Source organism: Carettochelys insculpta, unplaced genomic scaffold (assembly GCF_033958435.1).
Source record: "Carettochelys insculpta isolate YL-2023 unplaced genomic scaffold, ASM3395843v1 scaffold_0035, whole genome shotgun sequence".
Lineage (NCBI taxonomy): Eukaryota > Metazoa > Chordata > Testudines > Carettochelyidae > Carettochelys > Carettochelys insculpta.
Genome location: NW_027439072.1, coordinates 545,441 through 556,701, shown reverse-complemented (window position 1 = coordinate 556,701; position 11,261 = coordinate 545,441). Strand labels below are relative to the sequence as shown.

General features: G+C 49.0%; 1 non-coding gene across 1 annotated transcript; it reads left to right on the top strand.

Moving 5' to 3' along the window:
* The first annotated feature begins 3,503 nt into the window (after positions 1-3,503).
* TRNAP-AGG (transfer RNA proline (anticodon AGG)) lies at positions 3,504-3,575 on the top strand. The gene has a single exon. It is a non-coding gene; the product is annotated as a tRNA-Pro (tRNA).
* Positions 3,576-11,261: the final 7,686 nt, after the last annotated feature.

Sequence of the window (11,261 nt, the reverse complement as noted above, 5' to 3'; positions counted from 1 at the left end):
GGCCTTTTTGGAAATGAGCAACAGGCAGCTGCAGGGCCCCTGGCCACTGAATGAGATTTCCTCCCCTCCCCCACCAGCCTGGCCTCCCCTTTCAGACTCTCTCACCCATCCCCCACTGCTCTGAGCCCAGCTGGGGGTTCCCGCAGCCCCGGCTGCCCCTTGCCAGCTGTCCTGGGCCCCACAGTGGGTCCCCTCAGATCCTGTCCCTCCCACCCCTCCGCAGAGCCCTGATCCCCTTGTCCCCTCAGACCCTGCCAACCCCCCCACTGCCCTTTTCCCCTCCTCCCTCAGCCACAAGCCCTGGCCGGGTTCCCCTTCACACCTGCCACCCGTCCTCCCTGGCACCCGGCCTCCTCCTCCCTCTGCACTGTTTGTCACCCACTGAGGTCTTGGGCCCTGCCACAGGCTGTGTCAGAACAGAGACAGCCCGTGGGTGCAGCCCCTGCCTGGAGAGATCCTGCTTCTGTGTCTTCACGTGCCGCTTCTTCCAGAAGTGACGTGGTAATGAGCTGTCCTGGAGATGTGGGTAATGTGGGTAAGTGTAAGGTAATGCACATTGGAAAAAATAACCCAAATTACACGTACAACATGATGGGGTCAAATTTAGCTTCGACAGATCAGGAAAGGGATCTTGGAGTTATAGTGGATAGTTCTCTGAAGACATCCACGCAGTGTGCAGCGGCAGTTAGTAAGGCAAATAGGATGTTAGGAATTATTAAAAAAGGGATAGATAATAAGACAAAAGATATCATACTTCCCCTATATAAAACTATGGTATGCCCACATCTTGAGTACTGCATGCAGATGTGGTCTCCTCACCTCAAAAAAGATATATTGGCATTTGAAAAGGTTCAGAAAAGGGCAACTAAGATGATTAGGGGTTTGGAATGGGTCCCATATGGGGAGAGGCTAGAGAGACTGGGACTTTTCAGTCTGGAAAAGAGGCGATTGAGGGGCGATATGGTAGAGGTATATAAAATCATGAATGGTGTGGAGAAAGTGAATATAGAAAAATTATTTACCTTTTCCCATAATACAAGAACTAGGGGACACCAAATGAAATTGATGGGTAGTAGGTTCAAAACTAACAAAAGGCAATTTTTCTTCACACAGCGCCCAGTCAACCTGTGGAACTCCTTGCCGGAAGAGGCTGTGAAGGTCAGGACTCTATTAGGGTTTAAAAAAGAGCTTGATAAATTTTTGCAGGTTAGGTCCATAAATGGCTATTAGCCAGGGGTAAAGTATGGTGCCCCAGCCTTCAGTACAAGGGCAGGAGATGGATGGCAGGAGATAAATCACTTGATCATTGTCTTCTGTTCTCCTTCTCTGGGGCACCTGGCATTGGCCACTGTCGGCAGACGGGATACTGGGCTGGATGGACCTTTGGTCTGACCCAGTATGGCCATTCTTATGCTCTTATGATGCAAATGAGGCATGGATGGAAATGTTCTGTACCTCATTAGCATATGGGCGCATTATGTGGAGTCCAGAAGAAGCTCTTCCAGACTCCAAAATACACGTTCAGACGTGCAGGGCACGGGGATCTTACAGAAGGAAACGCTCCTTCCAGAAGCCCCCTCTTCCTCAGTTTTTCTTTCCTTTTTTATTCATTAATTTTTAGTCATTTCATTTTTTAATTCCTCATGAGGGCTGTTCAGTATTTTCACATTATTGATGCATTTGGGGACAAAATTCTTTGAGACAAGATTCCAACATTTAATCTCCTCCTCATAATGCCATACCAAAACTAATTATTTTCTCCAGACTGGGGGAGGTCTCGGGGGGGGCGAGCTATTTTGTAGCATCACAAAGCAAGCAGTTCTGTCACACCTTAAAGATGAACACATTCCTGTATGAGGGAAAGAGCTAAGTGGTAGTTTCATTCATGGTCACAGTTAGATTATTGCTTTGGTAAGGGGACTGATAATAGGAAGATGGGTCCTCGAGCCTGAAGGTGTGTGGCCACCACCAGAAGAACTGTGGAACATGCAGCAGGGCCAAGGGATGGGAGGGAAGCTGGAACATGCATGGAACGAACTGTGATCTTCCCTTTCCTTTCAGAGATGGGGGTTCATGATGTCCTCATGCCACAATGTCTGGCTGTGTGTTTTCTTTTAATCATTCTCAGTTCTCCATATTTCCTTACACGCATTGCTGGTTAGGAAACTTTCTCCGCTATTAATCTTTGTGCCTATATATGCTGTATGGTACTTCTATCTTTCCCAAATCCCATGTGCTTGTCTGCTAGATGTTCTTTTAGCAGTGATCTCAATCGCTCCATCAGTATCATCATCAGCACCTTGCCTTGATGATTCATTAGTGCAATAGTTCTGTGCACTTCCTTTCTTCTGTGTTGTCACTAGCACAGACCTTCTCCATTCCTTAGTGGCCTTTCCTTCTTTCCTTGCGACGCTACAGAGTTGGTGTATTTCCTGAATCACACTGAATCATACTTTCTGTGCTCTATTTGATCATCTCTCCCATGAGCTTATCATTTCCAGGGCTTTTGTTTTTCTTTAGTCATCTCACTGCTCTTTCTACGTCCTCCTTCTAAATATCAGATGTAGCTCTGCTATCTGCACACTCCTGACCCCTGCAGGCCCCAACTCTTGGGCCTGACCAGCTTTGATGGAGTTTGGATCTTGTAATGCATGGGAGGAAGCTGAGCTTGTTCTGGGTGGAGTCACATGGACCAGGCAGGTAAAGGCCGTGTTTACACTAGTCCCAAACTTCAAAATGGCCACGCAAATGGCCATTTCGAAGTTTACTAATGAAGCACTGAAATGCTGAAATGCATGAGCAGATGGGAATAAGGGGACTTTGAAGTAGGTGGGTTCTTTTCAAAAAGGAGCCCCATCTGGATGAGCCACGCAGCAGCAAGCCACGTCAATTTTGAAGTGCGGCGGCTGCCCGCATGCTAATGAAGAGCTGAATATGCATTTCAGTGCTTCATAAGTAAACTTCAAAATGGACATTTGCGTGGCAATTTCAAAGTCTGGGGCTAGTGTAGACATGGCCAAAGAGTGGTGAAGGACTAAGCCCAGCCGCACCAGCACCCTGAGATCATGAATCTCACTCCAACCAGGAGGGACTGTGGGGAAGTCCTTGGCAAGGTGAAGTCAGGTGCAGCTGGTGTGTGGGGCTGTTTGGTTTACTTTTGTCTAAAATTGTGAGAAGTGACATTTGCTTTTTCTCAGAAGATGGGTTTGTTTTGCAAGGCCATCTGTTGCTCAGGGAGCAAGAAGTCTTGAGTTGAACTCCCTGATGCTCCCTCCAAAGAGTGTGTTCGTTGCTGTCCCTGACCTTGCGTTGCCGACATTTTTCTTACCCACAGTGTGGTTTGTGAACTGTCCTGAGTGTGTAGTTGGTTTCTTGCTTCAAAGCTGGGAGGAGAGGTTGGAAATGACCTTGGAAAGGTGAAGTTAAGTGTAGGATTTATCAGAGCACTGGGGGTTTATTGAAACCTGATTTTGTGGAAAGCCCAGTGCTTCATTTACAAGAAGGGCTTGTTGGTCTAGGGGTATGATTCTCCCTTAGGGTGGGAGAGGTCCTGGGTTCAAATCCCAGACAAGCCCTTGTTCTACCATTGTCTTATAGCTGACCCAGACAGCTCAGGGACTCATCTCATCTTGCATGATTTTCCTCTGTTCATTTGCTCAGTGTAATGGAACAGCTAATTGCTTCTGGGTGGCTCAGCTCTATCAAGATATGGTTCTGCCAGTGACTCCACCTCTCCTGTTCAGTGTGGCAGCCCCTCTTGCTGGTAGAAGCTGCAACTATCCAGCTTCTGACTCACCCTTTTGTCTGGATGACTTGGCCTTTCTCCCTTCTGAGCTACAGTCCTTCATTTCTCTGGCACTCCCAGTCACCCAGACAATCCTCTCATTCCCCGCCACAAGCCTCATCTATGCCCTCAGTGGAGTTGGTGGAACCCAGGCGCACCCTCCCTCTGGTTGCAGCTCAGCAGGGACCCTACACTGACCGCTTCTGAGCTTTTTCCTCCCACCTCTCCCTGCTCCTTCCCTGGACTGCTTCCTAGAACTCCCACTTCACTTCTCTGCACTGGCTATGAACCCTCAGCCATTCCAGTGTTAGGAATGTGCCAGCAGGAACTCAATGCTGCTGAAGCAGCAATGAAGGGTCCTGTGGTACCTTATAGACTAACAGAAAAATTTAGAGCATGAGCTTTCGTGAGTTAACTCACTTCTTCAGATGCTGGTCCTGGAAATCTGCAAGGCCAGGTATAAATAGGCCAGAGCAAGGCTGGGGATAACGAGGTTAGCTCAGTCAGGAAGGCTGAGTTGTATTGTCATCAGTAGATCTGGAGGTGTGAACTCCAAGAGAGGGGAAGCTGCTTCTGTATTTAGCCAGCTATTCACAGTCTTTGTTTAATCCTGAGCTGAGGGTATTGAATTTGCAGATGAATTGTAGCTCAGCAATTTCTCTTTGGAGTCTGGTCTTGAAATTTCTTTGCTGTAGGATGGCTACTTCTAAATCTGCTACTGTGTCCTGGGAGATTGAAGTGCTCTCCTATGGGTTTTTGTATATTGCCATTTCTGATGTCTGAGTTGTGTGCATTTATTCTTTTATGTAGAGACTGTCCAGTTTGTCTGATGTATATGGCAGAGGGGCATTGCTGGCACATGATGGCATAAATTACATTGGTAGATGTGCAGGTGAACAAACCCACGATGGTGTGGCTGATCCAGTTAGGTCCTGTAATGATGTTGCTGGTGTGTATATGTGGGCAGAGCTGGCAACGAGGTTTGTTGCATGGATGGGTCCCTGAGATAGAGTGACTTTGGTGCGGTGTATAGTTGCTTGTTAGGATTTGTTTTAGGTTGGCAGGTTGTCTGTGAGCAATGATAGGTCTGCCTCCCAAGGCCTGTGAAAGTGTGGGATCGTTGTCCAGGATGGGTTGTAGATCCCTGATGATGTGCTATAGAGGTTTTAGCTGAGGACTGTAGGTGATGGCTAGTGGTGTTCTGTTGGTTTCTCTCTTGGGCTTGTCCTGTAGCAGGAGGCTTCATGGCACACGTCTGGCTCTGTTGATTTGTCTTCTCACTTCCTCAGGTGGGTATTGCAGTCTCAAGAATGCTTGGTGCAGATGCTGTAGGTGTTTGTCTCTGTCGGAGGGGTTGGAACAAATGCGGTTATATCTAAGTGCTTGGCTGTAAATGATGGATCGTGTGGTGTGTCTGGGATGGAAGCTGGAGGCATGAAGGTAGGCGTAGCGGTCAGTGGGTGTACGGTACAGGGTGGTACTGATGTGTCCATTGGGTCCATTGATGTGTCCAATGCTGCTGAAGGCTGGGAGGAATGTGTCTCCCAGAGATCATTTGCATGAGCGTATAAAGGGGTGCATATGTGATACCTTGCAAACAAAGGCTGATGGGTAGCAAGGAAGCAATGAGAATTGTCTATTTTAAACACATTCTTGTAAAATCACAATTTATGCTCACACTTAGCATAACAATTGTGAAATCTCACCAAGGCTCCAAGTTGTTGAGGGGGACAGGGCAGTCATCGTAACTGCACAAGACATGGATTGCACAGGGCTCCCCTGCTTTAAAACATTATAAAAGAAAAAGTAGAGAAGTATGGATTGAGCTAGTTATCTGAATGCTTTTGTCATATTGTTCTAAACCTGATAAAGAAATTAGTGAAAACTAGTGTTTTAAGGGTAGTTAAAGTCACCAAGAGCTGTAATTATTGGACTGAGTCTCAGGGGAAATTTTTAGCAAATAGACTGACTAGCAGTTGGTTATTAGCTCCAGAAGTGGATGGGTGCAGCAGCTGAAAGGGAGCAAACTGAATGCTGGACCAGTGCAAAGATGGCTTTGGCTCAGGTTCGATGAGGGAATGCATCAGTGTGATGTGTGGAGTCTGCATAAAATACATACTTGATGGGTCACTTTTCAACCTTTGTCATCTGAAAGCTAAAACCAAGATGCTTGAGAGGCTCATCCTTGAAGCCTTTTTTGCTGATGACTGTGCACTTGTGACACACAAGGAATCTGATCTCCAGCTCATTGTCAACAAGTTTGCTGATGCCCCTTGCTTCTTTGGTTTGACCATCAGCCTAGGAGAGACTCAGGTACTGTTTCAACCAGCTCCAGGATCTGTTGCTCTTCCCCCACTTCAAACTTAACTAAAGGAACAGAGAGTTAGGAACAGCAGAGGAGTTCAAGGACCTTAACAGGCAGTGATGTCTCTCTTCATAAACAAATCCATGCAAGAATCTGCAAGGCCACCCAAGCAATTAAGATATGTTTTCAGAGGCTTTTCTACAGAGCATCAGACAGTCTTGACACCTCCAGTTCTACAGCCCCTTCTACTTGGAGTTCTGCTGAAGCCTGGGATTGAACCAAGGACCTTCAGAATTTCAATCTAACACTCTCCCTACGGAGTTACTTCAGCCACTCCTCCAGCTGTTGTGAGGCCATTCCATGTCAGTTGGGGATAATTTGATCAGCCATCCCCAGCAAGAAATAAGTGATGGCAAGTGGCCATGCCTGCTTCCCTCAGCTTGACTCTCTTCATTGTCCTTTCCTACTTTATTTCCCACATTGACCCAATGGTCAGAGGGGACTGCAGCACATTGATGGTGGGGAAGCAGCTGGGATGTGACATGACACCCTAGAGCCAAAAGGATCCGACTGCCTTCTGCTAACAGGATCCTGGCGTGACCTGCTGGTGGCCAAGCTTTCGGGGAGGGGAAGGAAATTGGCAGGGCTACTCTTGTGTGAAAGGGCTAAGAGTTACAAAGATGAAGCGGGTGTTTGCCGATGAAAGTTTATGCCCCACAATATCTCTCAATCTGAAAGCTTCTTCAGGACTTCTTGTTGTTTTACTGAAACAAAGCACCCCCGAGATGATCCTTTGAAGAAGTGACCTGTAGGAATGAAGGACCCAATTCTGAGACTGCCTGAGGGAAGTTGGGAGAGACTAATTTCCCAGAGGAAGGTGAAATCTCAAACAACCAGCTGGTTTGATCTTCTAAAAGTGAAGGTCTCTGCCAGACTCTCAGCCTGTTTCCTTCACCTCTTTTGGCCTCCCTGACTTTTGCAGTTAGGTAACTAAAAGCAGGGAATCACCTGAAAATTGGCTTCACCCCATGACTTTAGCATTGTGAGCACCACGTTCAAAGCAGCAGAGCTAGCTAATTGACTCACGCACAGCCGATAGCCTGTATTTTCATTGGTGGTGCCGATCCGCACATGCTTCGGTACTCATTGTCTGTTTGTCCCATCCCTCCCCTTGGAAGGCCAGGTCATTTCTACAGGGCTCATTCCTGCCCCCACACTCTGCTGTCTCTGCTCATGGCCTCTCGCCTTCACGCTGCTCTGAACATGCTCTCCAAGTGCCAGGCCTTGGGGTATGGTGGAGACAGGCTCCTGAGTGTCGCTGTCCATCCTGTCGGGGTGCAGATGGACATGGGGAATAGCAGCTCCATCCAGGTTGGTACCTCCCTGGAAAAGGCCAGAGGCAGCCAAGTGTAGCCCCATGAGGCGGATGTCCTCTCTTCCTGCCAGAAAGGTGGGCATGAGGGAACACACCAGCGAGGCTTTTGACATCACCATTATCATCAATCATGGGCTCAGCACCCATTGGTCTCCAATGCCTCCATCACTATTTCCTTGGTGTCGGTAGATGAGCTCCACGCCAATTTACGATATCATCTTCCCATTTTCTCTGGGCTCTGCCTCTCCTATTCAAACCGACCATTATGCCGAATATCAGGGTCTTGATTTTCAATTCATTGTTCCTTTGGATAATAAGCCCGAATAGCTGTAACTTCCATTGTGGAACCTTCTAGGGCAGGTTCTCTTTGGTTGTGTCGTCCGATGGAATACCTCATTGTTGACCTTCTCCGTCTATCAAAGCTGCAGCCTGTGGTTGAGGAGGTGGAAAAGTGGGAGCCTGTGGAGGCTACAAAGACAGGGGAACTGTATGAGCTGCAGGCCAGGACAATGCTCATCACAGTCACCTCCTGGATGGGTGAGGGTTGGGAAAGTGGCACTTGGCTGGGCCAGAAAAAAGGCAGTGGCCAGGAGGAAGAGGCTGGCAGGAAGGGTTTTACCTGGGGTGGGTCAGAGAAGAGGCAGTTCCCTTCATTCCGAGCCAGTGTTGGGTGAGACGTGACACTCATGTCTCTCTGTTACAGGGTTGTGATCTAAGCAGAGGCAGGGGAAGAGGGAGCTTTGTTCCAGGCCTTACCCCAGGTCCATGCCTTAGGGTTTTCCTTTTGACCGTGCAGAGGCAATGGCTGAAAGGGTTTAAGGGACAGCACGGTCCCTGTGTGCCCCACCCCTGAGAATGACTGGAACAGCTCCCCCTCTCTGAACTCTCCAGCACAGCCCAGTGGTTCTGCAAAGCAGGTGAGAGGCTGCCAGAAATATTTGGCCAGGCACCACTGACTGCTGCTTCCCTAACGTCCATTTCCCTGGCAGGCACAGGGCCAGGGGAGCCACAGTGCCTTGCTGGGATGTTTCTCCTAACTTATGTGGGTGTTGTCAATGACAAAGGGACATGAGGGGAGAGTATCTCTTCTTGTCCTGCCTTGCCCCACCCGCAGAGGTTGCCACGTTCCCAAGGCCTGTCACAGCTGCCTTTCTCCAAACCCCAGGTTGTGGTTGGATTCTTTCCAACACTCCTCTCCCATCATCCTTTTCCTTCCACATCAATGACTGGGCTCGCCCAGGAAGGTCTCCTCTGTTCCACAGGCAGACACAGGAAATCTTTAAGAGAGACGTATGGCAAGGAACCCCTGGGAGTTGAACTCCAGATCACCTGTGAACTAGCAGGTGTGTTAAAGCAGCTAAGACACAGTGTTTCTCTGAGAAAAGCTCTCTCTGGTGTCAGGGAAGTAGCTGTGTTAGTCTGTATCTTAACAATCAGAAAACAGTCCTGGGTTCTTAACACCACTGCCACCCTGTCATAGCTCCTTCCCCATCTAACAAGATAAATGCAGAAGTGGGGGCCAGCAAAAGTACCTCCAAAACCTTATCTACTAGGTTTTGGTATAAACTGCCCCCCAAAAATCCTAAAAACCTTAGATTTGGGGTATAAAATTTGCTGCCACCACTCAAGTAAGAATAAGGAAACCAGGGAGAGACTACTTGGGAAATCTCAGCCCCAAAAGTAAAAACCAGGACACAAACATTAACCAATACCAGGTTAATAAAAAGAAAAAAGAAAGAACTTTTATTATTACAATATTTGTGCTGCAAGCCTCATGACTAGATGGAAGAGTCACAAAGTAAAACAGATGGGGAGTCTCCACCATGGGCCTAGAACTTAGTTACAAGGAGAGTAAAGGAACATTTCTAAAAAGTGCACAGACATCAGATCCCACTTCCCAAACCAGAAAACAATAAAGCCTAATGGGTCTATCTAAACTTTGCCCTACTTACAGAAGATTGGAGGGCCTGTTCTTGGAGGGAGATACCCTCATGGCTGGAAAGAAGAAGAAAGAACAGAGAACAGAAGTTGGAGGAGCCGAAATTCAATTCTTACCTACATTCCTTTTGGCCAACCCCACCTGGGTGAGGAGGTTAACCCTTTTACTCCCAGGCTGCTGGCTAACCCTCATGATCATAACAGGCACTTTAAAGACTAATGAAATAATTGATGAAGTGATGAGCTTTAGTGGGACTGACCACCATGGACTGCCCACAACAACACTTTCCAAGTCCCCAGCACAGACATGAGGGGAGCTGGAGTTGCAGCCTGGAGGACTCTGAGGATGGCAGGACTTGTTGGGTGTTTTATGTGCCCTTTTTGCTCCAGAGCCTGAGAGTGTGTTTACACAAGGGGCTGTCAGGGGCAGGACATGAGCCCTGAAGGGCAGGGGTGGTTGTGGCAGTGACATCACAAGTGCCTTTTGAAGAACCTTAGCTGATGGGTAAAAAGAGGCTGTGAAGCTGTGACCTCAGACAGTGCAGAACAATGGATGGACGGGACAGTCTGTAGGACAGGGGCCATCTCAGAGACACCCCCCTCCCCAGGGCTTTGTCCCAGGGAGTCTCCTTCTTGAGAGCTCTGCCCTGGAGGCTGGAGAGAGAATTCAGGATAAGGAATGTGAGCACGAGGAGGAGCCTTTTTGGCGTCTTCTCCTTTCCCACCACTAACTGCGCTGGACGGCAGACGTCTGTGTGGGGAAGGTCAGAGTCTGATCCAGCTGGTGCTGGGCAAAGCGAAGGCAGGGAAAACACTCGGTTAAGGTTCTGCAGTCCCCAATGATACTAAATAGCAGAAGTGAATGAGGGTCCTCCTTCCAGCTCCCTTGGCCTAGTGCTGTTCAGTACAACAGTCTGTGAGCCACTAATGTCCCTTGCTCTGGAGAGGAGCAAATAGGCCCAAACAGAACACGTACCACACAAAACTCTCTTCAAAAGTGCAGTGTAGCCAGCAGGTGCCTCTGACCTTCAACTTGGGCTGCAAGAAACAGAGCCCTGAATGGTGGCCTGCACCCCTCCCCAAATGCTTCTTACACCTTTGGATAGGCTGGCATTGCACGCTGGGCACCTCTCACCAGCATGTGAACCTTCAGAACATCCATTGTGGGTCAGAACAAAGGTCCCTCCAGCCCCATGTCCTGTCAGGGCCAACACCAGGGGCTGCAGAAGGTCGCAGCCCGGCACCCCTGGGAGCTGAACCCAGCAGCTCCTTTGCACTCCTTTCAGCTGTGGAGCAGGAGATATGTCCCAAAGAGGCTTTTCCCAGCTGCTGAGAAGCACAGAAGAACTCAGGGCTTGCCCAGCGGGGAACAGTTGAATGGAGACCTGCCCCAGGCCCTGTGGCTGGATCTATTGCTGTCAGGGGCAGAGAAACGTTCCTTCCCCCTGGGCAAGTATCTGCTCTTTTCCCAGATGTGCACTGCCCAGCCAAGGAGCTGGGAGAGACCAGAGCACCGCATCAAGCCTTGGGGAACCAGCAATTCACTCAGAGGCAGCTGCACCTGTGCCTGACCTCAGCTGAGTCTGGGCTGCTCCCTCCTTGCCAGGGAACTACACCCCTGGCTGTGTTTGGGACCCTGCTTAGCTCCAGGCAGCAGCCCTGCAGGGGGAAGAGGTGAGTGGAGCTGACGCTGGAGTCAGGCTTGGCACTTTCAGGGCAAATGAAATCATCCCACCCCCACCTCTGCCAGCTGGAGCTCAGTTCAGCCTCACAGAGGTGTCCTGTGCTTGGAGGCAGCAGGCTCAGCTGTGGTGGAAGTCGCATCCCACAATAGGGCTGGAAATCAACAAAGAAAGATG